This window comes from Camelus ferus, chromosome 5, assembly GCF_009834535.1.
Source record: "Camelus ferus isolate YT-003-E chromosome 5, BCGSAC_Cfer_1.0, whole genome shotgun sequence".
Lineage (NCBI taxonomy): Eukaryota > Metazoa > Chordata > Mammalia > Artiodactyla > Camelidae > Camelus > Camelus ferus.
The window spans coordinates 64,487,726-64,509,551 of record NC_045700.1 but is presented as its reverse complement, the minus strand read 5'-3'; the positions used below and the strand labels follow the sequence as shown (position 1 = coordinate 64,509,551).

At 37.2% G+C, this 21,826-nt stretch overlaps 1 protein-coding gene across 1 annotated transcript in view; it reads left to right on the top strand.

Moving 5' to 3' along the window:
- Window positions 1-21,826, top strand: part of MAP2 (microtubule associated protein 2) — a 137,033-nt gene that overhangs the window by 26,918 nt on the left and 88,289 nt on the right. Inside the window, 1 exon segment of the mRNA XM_032479968.1 lies at window positions 11,190-11,267. The gene's annotated coding sequence lies outside the window, so the exon portion shown is untranslated.

Sequence of the window (21,826 nt, the reverse complement as noted above, 5' to 3'; positions counted from 1 at the left end):
TTTCATCACCCCCAAAGGAGCCCCATACCTATTAGCAGTCATTCCCCATTTCTACCTCACATGTGCTCTAGGCAATTGCTAATCTAGTTTCTGTCTCTAGGGCTTTACCTCTTCTTCTGGACATATATAAATGAAATAATACAGTAGGGTCTTTTGTGAGAGGCTTGTTTCACTCAGCGTAGTATTTCTGGGGCTCATCCACATTGTAGCAAGTATCAGTACTTATTGCTTTTCATGACCAGACAATATTCCACTAAATGGATATACCACATTTTGTTAATTTGTTCATTGGTTGATGAACCTTTGGTTGTTGAATCACTGATTTTTAAAACTGAAAAGGGTCCCAGTGATTATTTACTCAAATGTTCTCCTTTTATGCATGTGAAGCTGAAGCCCAAAGAGGTCCTCCTAGACCTCTGTCTAGGTAGTTACTGAGTTTCTTCTTATTTTAGATGCTAGGTCAATGCCATATGATGCAAGTATTCATTCATTCTTTTATTCATTCTTTCATATGGTTAATAAATAGTCATAGAGCACCAAGTCCTTATAGTCTGGATAGCAAAAACAAGTAAGGACCATGTCTTGCCCATGAAGCTTATAGCCTCATGGGGAATAAGCTTATAATCAAATAATCACATAAATAAATGCAAAATTAGAACTATGACAAGGGCTATGAAGGAGAGATTCAGGATTGACTTTATCGGGGATAATAATTTAGCTGTGATCTTTGAATAACTGATAACTAACTAGGCAAAGAGGGCAGAAAACAGCATTCCAAATGGAGCAAGAGCACATGCAAAGGCCTCATGGCTATGAGAGCATGGCCTGTGCAGGGGAATGCCAGGAAGCCAGTGTAACAGGAGACCTGAGGGTAAGGAGAGCATGGTGTAGAATGAGGCTGGAGAGATAAATAAGACCAGGTAAGGCAGAGTACTCCAGGACAAGGAGATAGTTTTGGTCTTTTTCCTAAGAGCACTGGACTGTTAAAGTATTTTGATCCCAGGTGTAATGCAAGCAAAATGAAACTGGGCATTGCCTAAACATTTTTCTTGTAGGGCTTAGACACATTACAAAAGGTCAGACTTGCTGCATAGTATATATCTATTTTGCCAAGACTTGTGGTAGAATTTAATGTGGAAGCATATAAAGTTTGTTTCTACCGAATTCATTGTTATCTGAAGTAGAAATTTTTGTTCTTTTCATAGGATAAACAGCCTCCTCATTAGAATTTTCCAATTCAATTTTGTAAAGAACTATTCTTTCCTAGCCTCCTACAGAATAAGCAATCAAAGCTACTTGAGAAGCAATAAATAGGTATATAAAGGTCACATGTATTTTTCCATTGCATGATAACCATGTAGACCTGTAAAATCTAAAGAGTACAGAAATAGTTCTCTAAACAGTAAATGGTTAACACACTAAACCTAAACGCTTTTAACTTGAAGTCCACTGTCTCCCAGGCAGTACATGAATGGGACCCAGGAAGCTTTTGTACAAATAAAGTTCATGCCTACAAGGGTGTGAATCCAAAACTTTCATTAAATTTTATAGGGTCTGTCACACACAAAGCTAAAAGCCAGGGTTTTTGAGAAGAGAAACAATCCATAAATTATTAGGAAAAAAATACTGGGGCTTATTTTGTATCAGTTATAGAAGTTAAAAACAATAATAGCAATAACATTTAAACTAACAGCTCTATGTAGATATATCTGGAGAACAATATCCTTCTTTTTTTAAAAACTGATATAGTGACAGTTAAAATAATCATGATTATAGCAATAGGATTATCTATGAAATAGCAATTAGTCAGTTAGTCTCAAACTGTGATCCCCAGATCACCCTCTTAGGGATCATATTGAGTACTTGTGAGGGGTATAGATTCCTGGACCCACTCCAGACCTCTGGAATCAGAATCCCTGGAATGGGAGAAAGGAGTCTGAACTTTTAACTAGAATCCCAGGCGATTTTGATGTTCACCTATGTTCACAAAGTGCTATAATAAATAGCAACATAATAAATAGCAACACCTTTTCTCTATTGGATGTTTTGATAAAACCAGCCTTCCCCAGTTCGCTGAGTGGTATGATAATACCAGTGCCATGTAACAAACACTGAATGGACATCAGACCCTGTGCAAGAAACCCTCCCTAACCTACCCCTAGTTCTTAAAACCATTCTGTCGGCAAGTAGATATTATCATCCACAATGTATAGATGACAAAATTGAACAACTTGCTCCATAGAGGTCTGGCTGTCCCCCAAGCCTTTTTTTCCACTCTATCAAGCAGCCTTTTGCTATAACAGCTATACTAGTGACCCACTGCAAGAAGTATCCAGAAAAAAATAAAATGAAAGGAGTTATGTATGAGTCTTACAGCCCCTGTTAACACCCACTGAAATCCACAGTCATCAACAAAATTACAGATTTATAATGAACATAGCATAACACGTGAGCCTTTTTTGCTAAGTACAGCTGTCTGACATGTTTCTAAAAGAAGCTTCTAGAGGTAATACTTTATAGGCAGAAACAGTGTAAATATAAGAAAATTGCTTCCAGTTGTTATAATTTAACAAGCAGAGAATATAAAGGAAGACCAAGCATTACATTATATAAAGTGACCCTAAAATCTGCCAGCGTGTATCACTACTGAACAAAAATAAACAAACCAACCAAAACAAAAAAAAAGAACAGAAAAATAAGAAAGCTCTGTGTAGCCCCGTAAAGGTGCTGGAAGACAGGTCTGTGGGGTTTCTTTAAAACATGAACTTTTACAAGATGTTTGCCTAAGGTTGATTAGTCTGTGATATTATGTGTGTACCCTCTTGCCTAAATTGTGTTTTATTTCATTTAATACCTTTATTGGGCACTAATAATGAAATTTATCCAAATTTTAAAATCCTGACAATCTTCTCTTTATTTATAGGCTTTTACTTGAGAAGAGTTCAAATCTCTTTGTTAATATAGTAAATATAATTTAATCAATTCTTGCAATTTTGAGTCACAAAAACAAATTTTCTAGTTATTATTCTGGTCATTATTTTAAAAACATGTTTGCACTTCAAGTTATGAAATCATCAGATTAAAAAATTAAATAAAGGAGGCTTTATTATGATGGCAATGATTTATTTTAAGATATCTCCACAGATTATTTCATTTGGGGGAAAAGAATTTTAATTATTTAATTAATTATTTAAGAGAAATGACTGTTGGTTTGTATAATGTTCAAAACCAATTCTCTGGGAAAACTGGAAACCAGAGATTTCCCCTGGGTCTGTTATGACTGCGTTTGTTACCGGCCATGTAATGGCATGGTCCCCACTGGAAACGGCTGTTCTATAGCCATCTGTAGCAAGTAATTTGTTAAATGAATGAGAGGACTATTAAATACACAGTTATATTTACACTGAAACTTTAGAAACTGTTAGGTGGTGCTGCACTCAGTCAATACCATATTCAAGAACATGGTGAGAAATGAAAGGTCTTTTGTGAGAGTGTGTGGGCTCTTTTAAGTCATAAAAACATTAGAATAAGTTCCGAAGGGAATCTTCAGGACAGTGAAGCTTATAACTTCCTTCTGACACTTAAAGTTATTTATCTTTTGTTCTTGCCGTGGAGGTATATGTGTTGTTTTCTTACAAACGATTTAATAGGAATCTATATTCCAGATTTTGGTATTATTTATATTTATATCGGGATTAACGTGTCCTCACCCCTTCATATCTGTGCTCTACTGTGATGGCTGTCAGTGAATTTCTGGAGGCTATTGTTAAGATTACCTTTTATTAGATCAGGGCCACATTCCCCTCTGTGGCCACCAAGAGATCTGCAAAGAACCAGTGAGAGTAGTTGGAGAGCTTGGAGCAGACTTCCTGTGTGTGGGAAAAGCATATTGAGTCCATGCTAACCAGATAGAGCATCCAAAACACAAGGCAAAGAGGAGGTTACAAATGGCTTCCTGTCTTTTTATAAACTGTTTTTGGGTTGGTTTGTTTGTTTTTTCATTTTTCTTTAGCTGAATGACTTTCAGCTTTGCATTGCATTAAAAATAAGGTGGATATGAGATAGGAAATGTAAAATCATAAATAAATTAAACAAAACAAAACAAAACCGCTGTACTGTAGGATCTGTTCTCCTTCACAAAGAAGATACTTCTGAAGTCCTTAACGTGAAGCCTCTGCTAAAGGTGACATAATGCCAGTCTCTCGGCGCAGGGCACACTCAGGACAGGCTGTTGGAAGATCCTGGAGAGATGGAGGTGGTCAGTGGGAGTCGGGGAGAGCAGCCCAGCACATGGCGTTAGACCACCCTAAGACTCCAAGTCTTTTGTAGTGTAATTATGAGAAGCCACAATTTTAAAAAGACTACATTTTTTAAGTTGCAGTAATTTTATTTAAAGACTATTGCCTCTTCATTGACCTAGAGTTCCTCTAGAAACCATTCTCAGAGTGTGAGGGTGAAGCCCTACCTCTGAAGCAAACTTTTGTGCCTGCAGATACCAAAGATGGCTGATACAATCCCAGGGGAGCCCAGGAGACCGCCCCCCCAAACCAGGGCATCGGCAACCCTCACATTTCCGTTGGGAAAAAACAGTAATTAGAGCAGCTGAAATATTTGCAATCTCATTGGCTCACTTGCTGTTTTTTTTTAAAGCTTAGAATTGACTCTTATTTTTATGTGTTTTTGTATAAATCAGACACAAGTAGCTTGATTATAGATGTTGAGTGGCCACTAGGAGCTTCAGATAAAAGCCTTGCATGTACATGCAATGCTTGGGTCCTCTGGTATCTGCCTCCAGCCCCGCAGTCCCTATCTCTCTGTGCCTCTCCTCCTGTGTTGATATCTGCCCTCTCTCCAATCCAACTGCCCTTCATCTCAGTGGTGTCTATATATTTACTTAAGCCTAAACAAAATAAATAAAGCATAATAATAGAACACCCTTCTGAAAAGAGCAGAAAGGAAGGGAACTGCATGGCCACCAACAGAATAATAAAACAGGGAGGGAAAAAACGTTTTAAAGAGCTCCCTAGCAGACAATCTGCCTCCTCCTTTGCCTCCTATTTATAGGGAGGCAATTTTTTTGTTGTTACCCAGCGTCTTCGTGCCAAGTCCTCCCCTTTTGTTCAGTGAAACCCTAATGATCTATCCTTGTGTGTTTTAATATTTCTAAGAATATCAATGGGGGAATTATTGTATCATGCATGCATAAATATTGCTATAGAATTTCCAGAACACCTATGAGTTTTAATATAGTAGATTCAGATATATTTCAAGACTAGCACTTATTTTGATATATTTTCTCAGCCAGGAAGTAATATTCTCACTCCATTAAGAAATCTTCACTTTTTAAAATGGGTCATTACTGGCAATTTTTTAGGAATAAACTGTTGGCTGCCACTGTTAAGAGAATAACTTGGGGAGGAAAAGAAGGTATTTCAAGTTAGCATTACAGAAGGGGGAAGGGTGGGTGCCAACTCGGGCCCCACTGTGCTAAGTAAGTTATCACGCGTTGCCTCTTGAACAACATGCAACAAAAAATGAGGGGCCTGAATCAGCTTCACTGTAAGCTCCTCCCTAAGACTCCAGTGAGTTGATGAAATCCCTCTGCTTCCAGAGCTTTTAGCTCTTTGGGCAAAAATTAGATTTGCCAGAATTTCATTTTTCCAGTCAGATGGCTGTAGCACAGCGTGTATTTTCCTTTCTCTGGTGGAGTCCTCTTTTCTAAATGCACGCCTTTTCAAATGATCCAGCAGTCAGGAATGTCAACCTCAGGGAGTGCAGAACTCAGGCGAAAAACAACATCAGTCAGTTGAATTCTTACTTCTTTGGGCCACAGCTGGAGTTTCAGTGTTCACATTGACCTCAAAAACAGCCTGGTGCTGTCGCCCGGGTTCAGCCAAATGCCTTCCTGGTGAAATCTCTGTTTGCTGCTGCAGGTTGACAGATGGCTCGCAGCAGGTGAACTTGGGGCTATTAGTGAATGAGATGCTTTTTCTATCTGGCACAGTCCTTCCCAAAGACACTCTGTGTCCTCAAAACTTACAGAAGGCGTTTGGCAGCTAAGCAGAACTGAAGAGTTGAAGCTAAGAAATCTTGTATTGGCATGAACTTTGTTCATGTTAATTCATAATCTCCTCACAAGTGTGTGGAGTCATGCAAAGTGGTAAAGAAACACTATTTGAAGACTGATATTGACCCATCACGATTTCCCATAATTGCCAGAGCACTTTCAACAGATGATTTTATTTAGTTCTTGCAGCAACTCAGTAAGGGAAGTCTCACTGACAATCTCCATTTTACTGTTAATAAAACTAAAGATCCAAAAAGTCAGAAGGTCTGCCCAGTATTCCACAACCGGTTGGTGAATTCCAGGCCGGGGTTCCAATACAGCTTCCGTATCCAAAATGTGTGTTATTTTCGTTTCTAAGACCTAATTTAATCACATTCTAGTCAGAATGGTTGGGAAAATAAATTGCTAGCACTCTTTCGTTTATCTACTCATTCAGCCTTTACTAATCACTTAATTTCAAATCAGGAAAACAGTAAGCCAGGTAGATAAGGAGATTTCATTGCTGGAACAGAGGAGTTTATGTACAAAAAATTAAAGTATCAGCATACTTTTCCATTTTGGGGGGTACAGACCTCAATTTTTCATTCATTGGATGAATAGTTATTGCATAAGTGCTTGGTCCCAGACAGGGAGGATAGTAGTACAAAGAGAGTGTGCACAAAAGAAAATTGCCTCTGCCCTCTTGAGCTTGCACATTAGTTGGGGTGTGATGGGTAGACATTAACCAAGTAAATAATGCCCGGGGCTCCTGAGGGTGTGAGGAAATAGACAGCGGGAGGAGTACAAATTGCCAGCACCTCCTGAGACAATTTGATAATATGGCGGCCTTACTGGAAGTGCATTTTACATTTTTATATGGCTTAATGTTTTTTGTCCTTCGTCTGTATGTGTTTTGAATTCAAAATACTATGAAGAAAAGAATTCATATATTTGGTAGAAATTAATGACCTCTAGGATTGAAATCAAGCAGGAAAAAAAAGGGTGGGGATATGAATTTGTTTCCATTTCAACAAGCCTTAATTAATAATACAAGATAGTTCATATCAATGCCAAATAAGTGATCAAAACCAAGAACCATGAACCAGCAGACAGGTGTAGGTGACTGGGGAGGTTTCATAGAGAAGGGAGCTTCAGTTCAATAAGGAGTGACTGAACCTGGGGGAAGTAAGGAAGAAGGGAGTAGGGGGAGAGAAAAGAGAAGAGGGCTTTGCAGCAGGAAGGAGGAAAAATAGGAAGCTAGAATGAAAAGGGGAATTAATAGGTTTTGTAAAACAAGTAGTCTAAGAAGATATGAAGGCTTGTGATGGTAGAAAGTTGGGGGTGAACTTGAAGAAGTATAGTCTCAGCATAGGAGCCCTTGAGGCCAGGCCTGGAAACGTAGTTTTTATCATTTTGACAGAAGAGTTTTGAGTAAGAGAGTGAAGTCATTAAGTGACATCTGGCGTGATCAATTTTGTAGCAACCCTGTTTCCTTTGCGCCCCCCACCCCCAGTCCCTTCTCCTCACACCACGTGAACCGGCACATCTGCATTAACTTATTGCACCATTTTAAAAACGGTTAGTGTTGCCATAAAAATTAGAAGCAAATGAACAGATGGCTTTCTGTCAAGCAAAGAAGTGTTATTTCTTCAGAGATATTCTGAGCAAAAAGGAGCAGTGCCATATATCAAAACGTGAGAACACTGACACATGTGCCCTCTTGCTGTCCAAGGTTCTCTATATTGCAGTGCCGATTTATATTATATTTATTAAATAAAATATTTATTTATATATATTCAATCAGAGTCAGCGTGTGTTAACAATTTAGAAACAAACGTTTTTGGCTGATACTATTTAGCATTACTTATTTTCAAGGAGGGGGGAATCTAAATACAGCCCTAAAATAGCCACTGGACATCTCACCACACCTCTTCCGCTCTTGTGATGGAAATTTTTACTACTCACCACATCTCCACTTACCCTCCATGTTTCTCTGCCCCTTGTCCTGAGGCAGAGCCGTAGGCTGTGGGAGCAAGTGATGTGTGTCACTGCCATGTCAAAGCATTAAAGAAGCCAAAGCGCAGCCGTCCAGATGCCTTGCTCCCTGCTGCAGTAGTCTCGGAGGCCATGAGTTAAGCCACAAGAACAATGTACCCAGATTGCTCTGTCACTGCCTGGGGGAGAGGTGGCCTGGAGAGTCACCCTACTCACAGTAGGATTTGTAAGAATAAAGGATATAAGCTTTTATTCTGTAAAGACTCTGAGACTTAAGCCTGACTTTTCTGACTAATCCAGCCCTTTATCCTTCACCTATTTGTATCCTATTTTTACTGCCCTGAATTATGTTGAGATTTTTTGGACAAGACTAGATAATTTCTACTAAATCATCTTAATCCAGTCTGCTAGTCCTTGGCAATAGCCTGGAGTAGCAGGTTTGGGGATTAGAAGGGAAAATTCTTACCATCTACCTTACCTAGATTCTCTGGTCAACTGGAGACACTATACCCTGAAGAGGGCTTTTGTTAATTGTCCTTAGTTATTTCACGTGCATATGTTGAAGTATGTTTCCTTTGCAAGAAACATAATGTTCTCCTAAAAGGAACTTTGGCAAAAAGCACCAAGGAAAGAAGATCCTTCTCTGATCTGTTCAACTATCTGTGAGTTCGGTTCACTGACTTTCAGCTACCCACAAGTAACTAGTGATAATGAACTGCTTCTAAACCTTTAGAGAATTGAAATAGTTTAGGAGCATGTTAGACTAAATGGTTTACATTGGTAGCCACTCTCCTATTTAAACTGCTTGGATTGTGGGTATTTTCCCAGCAGTATTGGCAATTTAGTTGAAATCTTGTTATCCTGGACAAGTGAACTGAATTACGTGAACTGTTCAAAACCTCATAAAGCAGACTGATAGAAGAGGTAAGGAACAGTGTTATTATTGTTTCTTTGAGAGCTAACTGAGTAGTCAACTCTAGCCAGTGAGGTTAAGTTTAGCCTTCAGAAGTGCTATTCAGGATTCCAGCAACTTCAGGCATCTCAGTGTTTAGGTTTTCTGACATGTTTCTGTCAAAACATGAAAAATAACCAAATGATAGTTTTGCTAGAATGTGTTTCAAAGATTAATGAAAAGAATATCATGGTTTAACAATGTAGGGAAGATTTCATCAGTATTTTGTTGCTTAATGAAACATAAATTCTTAGTATCAGTTAGGAAAAACACACCTTGATAATATCTTTATGAGAGTCTGAAAGTCTGCATGAATTTATCATTCTAATGTCAACCCCATCGGTGTCACATAACTTGCACATAAGTATACCACAGTCAAACATGTATTATATGCAGCTAAGTGCGTGCACATCCTGTTTATCTGAGTAACCAGCTGATAAAGCTGATTTTGTTTATGGCTGAACGAGTGTTTATCTTGGGTTCCTCCTTAAATGGTTTACTCACCTTACTTGGTGATGCCAACATTCAGCCTATTCTGTATCGTGAATAGCATTGTTAACCAGTTGACTTTGTCAGGTGTCAGTCATGACTGTCAACAATGCTCTAACCCAGCTCTAAGAGGTTCTGGCAAGCGGCGTAAGCAAACCTGATAGAAATAATGGTGTAGAGAACAGAGGCGGAACTGTAGCTGAGTAAATTTCAATTTGTTCAAGAAGCAGAATATGCTGAATAAGTGCTAAGTATTTCCAGTAAATTGCAAGTTGCTGTTGGTGAACTACTACTTCTCAGAGAAACCACAAAGCCCTTATATTTGAAGTTGTCTTTAGTCAGAGTTGAAGACCTAAAACCAAAACTCTCAAGGTCTATAAAGAGCTGGTATTGGGCTAGAAGGCTTGGCCACTTTCTGGCTGTGTCGTGCTGGGAATGGCAATTCAAGTCTCTTGGCCTCAGTTTTCTCATCTGTAAAACAGAGATAATAAGAGTTACCTGTCTTAGAGGGTGATAGGGGGGAATGAGTGAATTGATACCTATGAAGTGCTTAAAACATTGGGATATAAATAAATGCTGTATAAATATTTGTTAATACTATTTTAGGGATGTTGCAGCCATTCTATAGAATGTATCCAATGCTAAAACTGTGCCAAATAATATTCTTAACAAAAACTGTGTTAAAGTAAATTAATCATTTTGATGTGGAATAAAATGTTGACTTCTAACTGTGCTATGTTCATTTAAAATGACTATTCAATTTTATGTGCCTTATGGAATAGGCCATGAGTCACTTCTTAAAAATAATTCCCAGATGACATTTGTCTTTTTCTCATAAAATAAAGCCTAGAAAAAAAGACATTCATTTTCATTTTATAATAAACAAAAAACACAAAGCAGCATCTTCCTTGAGAATATGACAGGGTCCATTCTACCAGGAGTGAAATCACACAGACCTTGATGAAAACACACAGAGATGCATAGATTTAAACACCTGTTGTAAGAGAGCAGGCCTTAAAAATGGGCCCCAGCTCTCCCCCTTAAGGACACTCACTTATGTGTGAGGTCAAAACATGCCTACTAGCTGTATTTATTTCTAGGTACCATTTCAGCAAGAACTATTCTGTATTGATCTAGTGGATTAGCAGAAATACTAATCCAGAATGACTTTTAGGATTCTGAATGTCAAAATAAGTTTAACACTCTCTAGAGAAAATATAATTAGTGGATAAAAAATTCCTCTGCATCCTGTGCTGGAGAAAATCAATGCAAACTGGGCTAGAGGCCCAGTCCTTTAAAGCACACTGGATATAATTAATGATTTACTAAGACTAATGTATTCTCTTGGGAGAGAATACAATTGCCTGCTATTTATTAACTGAAAACAATCTTAACAATTTAAAATATTAGTTTTCCTTGGATATAATACTTATGAAGCTTCACTGGAGTGAAGCTAAAAACTGAGGAAAAATCTGCAACAGTTAGCATTTTTACTTCTATTCCAAACACTAGGAAGAGTACCTAGCTGGCTGCTCAGTGTTTGACTATAAAGACCATCCTGGAATACCTCTCATAGTCTCAGTTTCCTAATAAAAAAAGAAAGCCACAAGTTGAAGTTGGTATTGATCTACAGGATATAAGTGATGTACATGGATCATAGATTAAATTAATGATTTTCCTAAGTTCTTTTTTTTTTTTTTTTAACAGAGAGAAGCCAGAACCTATTAGCAACCCTTTGAGAACACAACATAACGAACTTGACCATTTTACTACTTCTTTGACTAGGTAAGACCCCTATCCTCTCTGCAGTAAGAGTTACACGCTGTTGTGAAAAACAACTCTTCGTTGACCGTATTTTTTTTAATCTTAATTAAATAAATATCAATTCACTTTGATAGTGGAGAAATATGCATGCATTCTACAGCTAATTTAAGGAAGAAAAAATACATAATGCATTTACTGAAAGAGTCATAGGCAACATTTATTTTATGTTTGTACTTGCCCCTTTACAGTGGTTGCATGAGTAAATAAAGGAATGTATGCACTTTAGCTCAGTTTACAAATAGAAAGAATATTATCCTTTATTTTACATCTTTCTTTAAACTCAAAATTCCTATGGTAATCAAATGTCATCACTATTCAGCCCCAGCACCACAAATTTACTTCACCAACCACAAGGACATTCAGTACTGAATATTCAAAGCTTTTCCATCACTACCCTGCTAAAAGCAGTCCTCACTATACACATTAAAGGATACATCTGCACACCTACTACTGGGGGACTATAATGAGCAGTAATAATATTAGTAGCCACCCCTGTCTTCCTTACACCATAATGACTGAAATAAAATGCACATCCTAAAAAAAAATTTCTATGATAAAAGCAGAATAATGTTACAGAAAGAATACCCATGAGTGATTTCTTATTCTAGGAAATGAAGAATGCATTTTCATTGACTTTCTTGTTATGAGAAGTTCTGAATATCCAATCTCAAATTGGCCATAGCACTGTACACTTTACTGTTTTATTATTTCTTTATTATTTTATTTTTAATCAAGAAAATTTACAAAATTTTCAAAGTGAAATATAGAAAGTATTTATATATTAAGATAATAAATACCTAAGTATCAGCCACATAAATTTTTTAAATGTTAATATTCAGTTTTTTTGAAATCTTTTCTACAGAAATAAACCTTTCCTTTCTTCCTAAAGTTGCACAGTCCTTAAGATGATATAACCTTCCTATGTTTAACGATTTCCTAACCTTAATGACATGTGTATAAACAATATACCATGCAGTCATTTATGTTTTAAAAGTTTACATATGTGACATCATTCTGTAGATATTCTTTTGCAACTTGCCTCTACTCAACATTATATTTAGAGATTCATCCATATTGATACATAAAGAGTTGGTTAACTCATTCTAACAGTCATAAAATTGACTCATTTTAATGTTTCAATCACCTGGTGCTTAGTATTATTGATTATTATTTCTAAATAACTTATAGCATTTTGAAGATTTAATGCTACAATGGTTAAAGCATGGCTTTCAAAGCATCTTTCAGATTTGTGTATAAGAAATATGAAGACCTTAATATGTGTTATCGTACCAATTCTGTTTATGTTTCACTTTTTCCTATTAGAAAAGCTTTTTTTGGCTGTAAGGATTTTGCTAACTAGTGGTACTCATTTCTTACTGCTTTTGCCATAACACAATAATTGAAATCTGTTTTATTTCCCCATGGATGAAATACTGACTATTCCCAAATACAATGTAAATACTACCCTTGAAATTTAAAAGATACTTAAAAGAAAAACAGTCATGTTTGGCGCATGTTAATTGTTCATATTCCCTTTAAAACTCATGAGAGAAATATAAAAAAAGGATTTTTTTTTCTAATTTTCTCTAACACTACATTTATTTTACAATTTAATCTAAGGTAAATGAAATATCAGTATATAGTAGTAAGATTCATAGACATAGACTCTTCTCATAACTATTTTTTATTTTCTGAAGGGAGTAAATTTCTACTCTGACAGAGTCAGGAGAGAAAACAGATAAACTAACTTTTGCTGGACAAATATGAGTACAGATAAGACTTTATGTAAGCCTCGCAGGTCACAAGTGCAATACAATTTTGCATATGGGAAATCAAGGCCCATATATATCAGGAAACTTAGAAGATCATACAGTGATTACAGAATCTGGATTCAAACTCATCTCTCTTCAGACTTCAAAACTATACCACTTACCAGAAAAAGATTTGGGAAAACCTAACCTGTTTGATACATAAATAGCAGTTTCATTTATTCCACCAACATTTATTAGGATTCTTTTATGAGAGTTGAGGGGACTAATGTTAGAAAAAAAGGAAGACATGATATCTACCCAGAGCAAGAAAACAGGCTATTGGGAGTAGCAGAGATTCCTTCCATGATACTATGCATGTGACTGCTTAGTTAGGTATCTCCATGTTGCTATGTCCTCTTAACATTGAATGGGATAATAGGGGTGAAAATGCTTTGTAAATGACAAAATCTTTGCAATTACATCCTAATATTACTAATTATTCTGTAAAATTTAGAATTGAACATTTCAAACCTAATACGTGTATTTCTAAATGTAAAGTTTGGTATATGTCTCTGACATTTAAGCCTTACTACTTTATATCATAGCGACTTTTGTAAGCCCCATGTAAACATGAAAGTGTAGTAGTTAAACAAGCCTGACAATTGCTTATTTTTGGCCTCTGCTACATATGAGAGGCATATTATTTAACCTTCTTAATCCTCATAGCAAATAATGACAGTAACACGCTCATCACTGCCCAGAATCTGATCATTTCTCATTGTCTTTACCTGGATCATTGAAATCCACTCTCTCTCACCTTGACCACTGCAACAGCTGCCTGTGCTCAGTCTTGCTCTCCTATAATTGATTGTTCACATAGTCTGATCCTTTATAAATCAATTGATATAAATCTTCTATTCAGAATCCACCAATGGCTGCCCATGATAGTCAGAATAAAGCCCATATCCTACTGTGGCCAGCAAGGTGCTATGTAAGTTGACATCTTCTACCTCCCTGATATCATTTCAACATCTTCTCTTCCCACTGGGGTCAGAGATGTGATATTCTGAGCTGTGTTTGGAATGGTGTCTCTATCTTACTTGTTGAGGGACTAGAGAGGTATTCAAGGGTTATTGTATATATTGTATATATTGTACATGCCACACACAGGATCTGTAATGGACATCAGTGATGGCTGTTGTCCTTTTAAAGATTCTTTCAGTTTGTCTTATTAGAGTCTGTCATTTCTGAAATGCTGAGGAGTTTTCATACATCTTTGTGACATGTAATTTTATAGCATTATGACAGAGCTTGATTCTGCTATATAATCTTAAATCTTAATTACAGTACCAAGAACACAGAGACAAAGTAGCTGAGTGGACATGAGAAAACCATTTTAAGAGCAGAAAATGTTTACTTTATTATTCCATGACGTCTTTTATCTAAATAATATTAAGACTTGCCACAACGTGACATTGCTTAGATTTTGCTTTATCTTCGGAATAGATTTACATCTTTTCATCATCCATAAATGGGTGAAGTTTATCCTTTAAGACAACATTCTGTAAAATAGGCTGATTTTTTTTTTGTTTTATTTTTACGTTAGTCCTTAGGAGCAGCACTTGATGAGTGTTTACATTGTTGAGAACATTTGGCAAGAGAAAGACAAGCAGTAGGACCACAGTACCCTGACAGTGAGGGAAAAGAGGAAAAAAACCTGGTACTTTCACCGTCTTCTCCGAAAATAAGTACCTCGACTTGTTCTGATTACTATCTCATCAGCATTCAGCTCTGGTCCGTGGCACTCTATGTGAATCATTTTAAAGGCAGATTAAACATTCTAAAAATAAAGTCTACTGGTAAATTAGGATATCAGATGTTCCCTTTATGAAAGCCTTTTCTAATCTGTACTATCAGCTGGCAGCCATACCCAGGCCCCAGACTGTTCAGGCTCCTACTGAGCAAGAACCTATTCCAGGGGTGAGGTTTTGAAGAGGGATGTCTCATGGTTAACTGGAGACAGAAAGAGGGAGCATTGCCCACATACTCTGGCAGGAGTTAAAATAACAATAACAGTCCTCCTACTTAACAGGCTGAGTCATAAGCACATCCTACTGAGTTCTCTGCGATTCCAAGCAGATTGTTTGGGCTGCAATTCTGTGGGCAGAGGTGGGCACCACCTGCCACAAAAGGCTCTAGTTCTTGTTAGGAGGGAGCTGTTATTAAGTCTTGCCTTTTAGCAGCTTGGCCAGATGGAGACAGGGAAAGACCAAAATTTGGTGCTGATGAGCACTTTTTCTAATGCTTAGACTGAAAGAATGATTATTATGCATTGAGTTCTTTCACTGGCCATGACTGCCAGTAGCTTAATAAGGGAGGGTTATTGTGGGAGTTCTTAAAAGCCAAATGTTGTTGGATGTTGGCTTTCAGAAAATTCTGTAGACTGGCTGCAGTAGCCTTGTCTCAGTCAATTTGGGGAAGGGGTCAGAGCCCATACAAGGCTACTTTCTGCTTAAGCAGAAGAGGGAAAGTGATTATGTGGTTACTAAGGTACCTGATGATGCAGGTGCCAGACACTTACTCCCTCATCGCAGGCCTTCAGTACACATACCCGCATCTTTCAGTGGCCTTTGATGAGTCCCCCTTTTCCTGACTCTCGTATAACCGGACTCTCAGGCAGTCTGGCACCATTTGACTTTTTCATATGGATCAATCATTTCTTTTACATACTTAAAAGTTTTGTATAATATAAAGGCCCAAACTCACTAAAGACCCGTCAAATCAGACTTCAAGGAGCCACTTCTGGGCAATCTCCAATCCCTCTCTCTTACTCAGTTGCCTTTCCTTCATTCTAACCACAGCAGACCACCTGCTGCTTCTTCAACTGAATTATTTCTCTTTGTACATCACATTTTTCTCTGTTATTTATTGCCTTTGTGATTTCTGCAACTCCTGCCTGAATACCCATTTTCCCCTTGTCTGACTTACAGAAGCCTATGCCTCTTCAAGTGTCACTCCTTCTGTGAAACTTTCTTCTCCAGCCCAAAAAGTGAATTGCACCTTTTGAGGGAGGAGGCACTTCCATAGACCTTTATGTGTATCGAAACTACAGGAAAATCATCTTGCTGTGTAATTATTTTCATCTATGTCTTTCTCCCCCAGTCCTCAGAGGCAAAAGTTTTGTCCTCTTCATAGTTGTGCTTCCAGAGCCATGTTATTATATTCAAAACAAAATGATATTTAGTAAGTTATTGTTACTAGTTAATAACAACAATAAATAATGAGGAAACAATGATTGAAAGAGTGAGTAGATGGTATGTGAATGAGGGATTAAAGGGGTGGAAAAGAAATGAGCTGTAGCCTAAGGTAGCAGATTTACAAAACAGGTTTATGGTGGTGGTGGTTTTTGAATTGTCATTTCTTTTGTGTGTCTGATTGTTTATTGTGGATAAAAGAAAAGAGTATGTTTATAGTCAGAACGTAGGGGAAAGAGGATGTGGACACTGTGATTTCACAAGGGAAGATTTATGGAAACAAAGCTTTGGAGGAGGCAGGAAAAGATACATCAAAGAACAGGTAGAGATATTAACATTAACGAAAGCAAGGGCCACCTACTCCTTTAAGGCAAGGTGGAGACAGTGAGGGAGGACGAAGAGGACTGCGGAGACAGGAAGTAGACCAGGTGTAAAGGCTTCTGTCTTCTACCGTCTCAGAAAAGGTAGTGCTTTCACTTTGTCCTTGGCAGACATCAGACTGTCCTAAGATTCTCTGAAAATGATTGCAAATTCTGTCTCCACCTTGGCCACAAGACAGCATTAGAATAGGACCACATGAAGGCTGGGCCAACTTTGCTCCATCCATACCAGAAAAGAGGGGCTTGAAGAAAGTAATTTAGGAGGAGCAGCAGGAAACACTCTGTCCTCATGCTGGCTCTCTCGCTTTCCTCCTCCAACACCCAGGGGCTGTTCTAGCTGCTGTCAGAATTTGCTGTGCAGGCAGTAAAAGGGGATCGTTTCTGAAATTTGTTTCGTTTAACCCTATTACTTCTATTCGTCCTACCCTTTCTTTCCCTAATCTCATTATACATTTCTTCAAACTTTTCTCCAAGTATATTAGCTAGGATTGGCTAATGGTTAAAACAAGTAGACTCAGAAATGTTTTATAACTTTATTTCTTGCTCATGTAGCAGTTCTGGGTGAGCATTTGGGTTGGGAGGCTGTCTTTCCTCTTCATAGTCAACCAGGCATCCAGACTCCTTTTATTTGTGGCTTTACTTTGTTGTTGTCTCCATCCAGCTGGTAGAAGGGCAGAGACCAAGGAAGAACAAATAGAAGTTGTATAGGAGCAAAACCCAGAAGTGAACATATGTCTGCTCACATTCCATTGGTTAGAGCTGAGTCATGTGACCACATCTAACTGCAAGGGAGGTTAGGAAATGTCATCCTGTGAGGGGCTGAGAAAAAAGAAGAAAGGGGTTTTGATACACTATTAGCAGTCTCTATTATACCAAAGGAAAATCTGTCTATAGAATTAATATATTTGCACTTTGGGATCAAATAGCTCAAGCCCTGGCAAGAGTAGATGCCATTCTTACCATAGAGATAAAACTATAAATCATAATTTCAATATCATGTTAAAGTAGTAAATGTATTAGGTACATCAGTTTATCAAAGTTAATTCTTACAATGCTACACAAATAATATATTTTTAAAAACCTTCCTTATAGAAATAAATGTTGTGCCCAAAAGGATAATGGCTCAAAAAGCATGGTGCCTGGTATTGCTGTTGGTTTTCTTCAATAACTGCTTGGCAAAAGAATCAAATGATTAATTCCTAGATGTAGAAAGCATCATTGTAGAACAAAGTAAATATTTTACTGTGATGAGTTTCTAAAATTCATTATAAAAAGACATGAATTGGGATGGTCAAATAAAAACTAATTTGAACTGAAAGAAAGATATGCCCTTTTAAAGAAAAATAAGTAAAGGTAAAATATTGAGGGAAAAACCCATAGATAGTACTTTTGCAAAAACATTTTCAGGAATTTTGATTTTTGGATGAACTCACAAATAATCATATATAGGCTTGTATTACATTTTTTATTTGTTCTATCAGTGCTGTTTATTTGGACAATAGTAAATATTGCTGTTTACATGGAGGGTAGCAGTGCATCTGATTATTTTATATGAATGGAATATTGTGTCACAGTGTCACATAAAAGCCATTCTATCGGCTAAACATTCTACAAAATCAACTTACCTACTAATAACTCTGTCACAAAGCTTCAGTTTCCTGTGACTGTGGAACCTGGATTTTCATGAACATACTGCATTGCAGTAAGTGTATGATCACTGTTTTTTCCTGGAAGGTTAAAACTCCTTTTTCCTTTGAGAATGGGAGGCAATCTAATCAAGTTCTCATGGCATCAGAGAGCATTTTAAAATGAGGAAGCCCTAATAAAAACGGTCCTTCCTACAAGTATAGAAGGAAAAACAGTGTGATGCGTCAGCCTGTGTGAGAAGGAGGAGACGTAAGAAGCAACGGTCCAGGATGGCTGAGCCTGGAGGCTGATTCCTTCTGAGTGTCTTGTCCAATCCTTCTTTCTGAGAAGTATAATGATTTACTTAAAGCTGCTCATTTCTTCTGATTAATTTTTTTTAACTCTTTTTCCTTTCTTGCCCAACCCCTGCACTTTTTTTAATGAACGTCAAAGACACCAGTCATACCGTGTGTTCAGTAACTACTGTAGGAAGCAGTTCGATTCTGAGACAGTTGTGGTCTGTGTAAGAGAAATTTAGAATTCACTAAAGCAAATACTTCAGTGAGGAGGTGCCAAAGCTTGAGTCATTTAAAAGCATTGTGAAAAGAGCTCTAGGAAAGATCCGGTAGTAATCAATCTTGAATAAAGAGCAAAGGGCCAAAACAATCAGAAAGACCTTTTCTAAGACAGACTGCTGTGGTACTAGACAGTTCTTGCTGCTGGGAAGCAGTGTATAAGCTTTTTTGTTTTTGGCTTTTGTGTTCCTTTTTGGCATATGTTTACAACTGGAGTGGTTGCTTTTGAAACCTTAGAATTCTAAAGGAAAATTTGTTTTAAAAGCAAGAGGTATTGAAAGATATAGTAACTTAAGATAATATAATATACATGCACACTAAAATAGAACATACCTATACACACACGTATATCTATGGATTATTTAAATATACACTGCAAAAGTGTTACTTGAATGGAACACAAGGGCAGGGAAATTCTTCAGTGAAGCTCTGTAGGGAAGTAACGTATTGATGTATAATTTTCATAAACATTTCTCATTGCAGAGCTGAGTAACTATATTACATAGTTTAATTGGGTCTCATTTGTTTATTTTTGCTTTTATTTCCTTTGCTTTTGGAGACAGATCCAAAAGAATATTGTTGCAATTTATGTCAAGGAGCGTTCTGCCTTTTTTTCCCTCTCGGAGTTTTGTAGCATGTGGTCTTACAGTTAGGTCTTTAATCCATTTTGAGTTTATTTTTGTATACAGTGTTAGAGAATGTTCTAATTTCATTCTTTTATGTAGCTGTCCAGTTTTCCCAGAACCACTTACTGAAGAGACTGTCTTTTCTCCACTGTACATTCCTGCCTCCTTTGTTAAAAATTAATTGACTGTAAGCCTGTGGATTTATTTCTGGGCTCTCTGTTCTGTTCCATTGATCCATATGTCTGTTTTTGTGCCAGTACCACGCTGTTTTGATTACTGTAGCTGTGTGATATTGACTGAAATCTGGGAGGGTTATTCCTCCAGCTTCATTCTTTTTCTTCAGTATTACTTTGGCAGTTCTGGGTCTTTTGTGATTCCATATAAATTTTAGGATTATTTGTTCTATTTCTGTGAAAAATATCCTGGGCAATTTGATAGGGATAGCATTTTATCTGTAGATTGCTTTGGGTGGTATAGTCAATCGACCATAAATGCATGGGTTTATTTCTAGGCTCTCTATCCTGTTCCACTGATGTATGGGTCTGTGTTTGTGCCAGTACCATACTGTTTTGATTACTGTAGCTTTCTAGTTTAGTCTGAAGTTAGGAAACATGATTCCTCCAGCTCTGTTCTTCTTTCTCAAGATTGTTCTGGCTCTTGGGGAAATTTGTGTTTCCATACAAATTTTAAAATTATTTGTTCTAGTTCTGTGAAAAATGCCTTGGGTAATATGGTCATTTTAACAATATTGAGTCTTCCAATCCAAGAACACTGTACATCTTTCCATTTAAAATATTTGTACATAGATAATACACTGAAAACCCTCCTTTTATTTTTCAAGAGTTTAAATTATGACAAGTCTAGCTTGCAACTATTGTCCCTGGCATCCAGAATCTACTGACTTCTTATCCTCTTAGCACCCTTGTGCCCAGAGCTGTCATCATCTCTCAGCTGATGACTGCAGCTCTCTGTCTGCAGATTTGCCTCTCTGTCTCCGCTCTTGTCCTGCTGTGTTTTGCTTTCCACATAGCAGCCATAAGGTACTTGAAACTGTTATTACCACCCTTCTCAAGATTCTGCAAAGACTTTTCATCATACTTCTTCCCCCAGCTTTATTGAGATATAATTGACATATAACATGTAAATTTAAGGTGTACAAAGTGATTGGATACATTTACATACTGCAAAATAATTACCACCATAACATTAACTAATACCTCCATCACCCCACATAATTATCATTTCTTTCCTGTGGTGAGAGCATTTAGGAGCCACTCTGTTAGAAAGAAAAATACCATATGCTATCACTCATATGTGGAATCAAAAAAAAAAGAAAAAAAGAGGACACTAATGAGCTCATCTACAAAACAGGAGCAGACTTGCAGACACAATAAATAATCTTATAGTAACCGGGGAAAGAGGGTGGGAAGGGATAAATTTGGGAATTTGAGATTTGCAAATGTTAACCACTATATATAAAAATAGATTAAAAAAACAAATTTCCCCTGTATAGCACAGGGAACTATATTCAGTATCTTGTAATAATCTTTAATGAAAATAATATGAAAATGAATATATGTACATACATGCATGACTGGGACATTATGCTGTACACCAGAAATTGACACATTGTAACCAACTAAACTTCAAGAAAAAAAGAAAAAAAAGATCTACTCTGTTAGCAAACTTTGAAGTATATAATATACAGTATTATTAACATAGTCACCATGCTGTACTTTGGATCCCCAAGCCTTATTGGTCTTATACCTGGAAGTTTGCACCCTTTGACCAACATCTCCCCATTTCCTCCCTTTCCGTCATACTTAGAAATAAATTCAAACTCTGGGCCAAGTTCTACAGGATCCTACACGACCTTGCTCTGCTTAGCTCTCATAGCACTCTTCCTGCGTCTTACTCCAAGTCAGCCTCAAACACAAGAGTCCCATTGCCACCTCAGAGCCTCTGTACTTCAGTGCCACCTCCTTCCTGGAGCATCCTTACCTGGTTCTTTGTGTAGCTAGCACCCTTCACATCTTTTGGGTTTCTCCCCCAACCTCACCTCCTCAGAGATGCTTCCTTGACCACCCTCTGAAAAATATTGCCTTCCTCTCTTCTCATCTTAAATTTTGTATTAAATTATTAAATGCTAAATTTAATATTTAAATATAAGTTAATATTTAATCAGATTAAATATTAAATTTAATATTTTATTTAGGTATTTGATCACTGTATGATTACCTCATTAAAATGCAACTTTCATAGGATGGGAATTTTGCATGTCCTGTGGGGCACTGATTGGCCTACCTGT